Source organism: Anneissia japonica, unplaced genomic scaffold (assembly GCF_011630105.1).
Source record: "Anneissia japonica isolate Jap-2015-1 unplaced genomic scaffold, ASM1163010v1 scaffold1826_len1998817_cov189, whole genome shotgun sequence".
NCBI classification, from domain to species: domain Eukaryota; kingdom Metazoa; phylum Echinodermata; class Crinoidea; order Comatulida; family Comatulidae; genus Anneissia; species Anneissia japonica.
In genome coordinates, this window is record NW_022742159.1 from 526,698 (window position 1) to 528,828 (window position 2,131).

Here is a 2,131-nt window from a genome sequence, read left to right on the forward strand (position 1 = left end):
CATTATAATTTACTATATTTTTTACTAACTTGTTTGTATTAAATTTTGTGCACAATCGTAAGATGCCAAGGTGCATAAGCCTATCACGTTTCATAATTCGACTTCTTTGCTTTTCTTCCTTCTTCCTGTCTTTTTTGCAGACTTTGATAAACAAGAATATAACTATAACACTTATTGCTTTATATAAATATTATTAAATATGATATTAAATGATTATATTCCTTTATGTATTTTTCAAATAAATACTTATACAATTATAGTTAATTAAATGTGAATTCTAAATGTAAATTTACGTAGGTTAGAATAATAATAATAATAATAATAATAATAATAATAATAATAATAATAACAATAATAATAATAATAATAATAATAATAATAATAATAATAATAATAATAATAATAATAATAATAATAATAATAACAATAAGGACACAGTAGTCCTTATCTATTCATTAAAGATGTATTGTCCCATGTTAAATATACCAAAAAAATCATAAAAATATTTTTCCAAATTAACTTGCCCATTTGAAGTAACATAAAAGTTATCAACTTGAACATAGAATTAGTGTATTTAAAAAATGTCTACCCATCAGTTCACAGCTAAAAATGATAGACACTTCCAGTCACTGGAAGTGTTTTATTACTTATTTATTATAATTTTTTGGTTTAAAAATCAGGGTACACATTTTTTAAATTCAATAATTTTTATGCACAAGTTAATAATTTGTATGCTATTGCAATATGAGCAAGTTTATTTCAAAATTATTTTTTATGATTTTTTGACATTAGCAAGGGACAATACATCTTTAATGAGAATAAAAATTTTCAATCTTCTCATCAATTTATAAGATTTATATTGTTTTGGGGTTTACCAAGGTTTACACTCAAGCATTTTACTGAACGTAAAATGTAGAGGGCGCTCAAAATAATGTTATGTTGTATGGATCCTGGATAGGCAGACGTTGGTAATGCTTTGAATTGTCCCTTTAGTGTGCATTAAAGAAATACCGGGTCAGAGGTAGGCCTATGTATTATATTTTTTTATAATCTACTGGAGTGATGAACTCTTATTTTAATAAATTTGGATACGGTTTCACAGTCTGTTAGACCTGTGTGCCAACCTCCACCAGCACTTAGCGACGTTGAGGTCTGTGATGTTGTACACCGACGGTGATGGACCGGGTTCTCCCCGCGTGCCGTAACGATTATACTTTAATTCAACGTTAGGCCTAGCCTTAGAATAGGCCTAGCCTATTAACTAGGCTAGAATAGGCTTTTTTTTAATGCATATACCTATTTTAATACACTACTGAGATAGGCTTTTATTTTTCAATATTGATTTCAGAGGTCAAAAAAATTTTTCAATTTTTTTTCAATCATATAGTGGTGTAGGCCTAGGCCTAGACTAGTCTTTTAAGAACATTTTGCTGGAAAATTTTTGGGGATACGACGCCCCATTATAGAGTTATGATTTTTTGAATAACATGATGTCAAAAAATCCGCCCAAAAGCTTATCTTATTTCTGTTGGTTACGCACCGCTGATTCGCAATGTTTGTCATCACTTCAAGATGTCTACCGATTTGTGAAAAAGGCGTATAATACCCACATCCAAATAAGTTGTAAGTTGTTGTACGCATAATAGGACTCTTACCTAAATCTTCTGAAATTTTTATGATTTGCAAATATAACCTACTATAGTACTACTGCATAGATATAGATAGGCCCTAGGCAGGACGGAAGCAGGTCAACTCGGCCACAAGTCAACTCGGCTACAAGTCAACTCGGCCACAAGTCAACTCGGCCACAAGTCAACTCGGCCACAAATCAACTCGGCCACAAAAAGTTTGGCTGCAGTCAACTCGGCCACAAGTCAACTTGGCCACAATTAGTATTATTGCTGTTATTATTGGTGTCATTGTTGTTTTTATTACCGTTAGTTTTAATATTAATTATTAGTCTTAGCATTAACATTATGTATTGTTTAAATTTTTGCTGATATTATTATTGTTAACATATAAATAATAAAAAATTCTTGCAGGATTAAAAGTGTAAGCTGTAAGCTGATTAATTTCTTATGCTCATGTTATCTGCTTGTTTTTTAGTCTGAAATATAGCCCCATCATACTC

At 30.3% G+C, this 2,131-nt stretch overlaps 1 protein-coding gene across 2 annotated transcripts in view; it reads left to right on the top strand.

Moving 5' to 3' along the window:
• The first annotated feature begins 926 nt into the window (after positions 1-926).
• The window catches only part of LOC117119034 (CCR4-NOT transcription complex subunit 10-like), a 29,050-nt gene continuing 27,845 nt past the window's right edge, over positions 927-2,131 (top strand). For both annotated transcript variants that reach the window (XM_033263842.1, XM_033263843.1), the window contains exon 1: positions 927-1,021. The gene's annotated coding sequence lies outside the window, so the exon portion shown is untranslated. The remainder of the gene's footprint in view (positions 1,022-2,131) is intronic.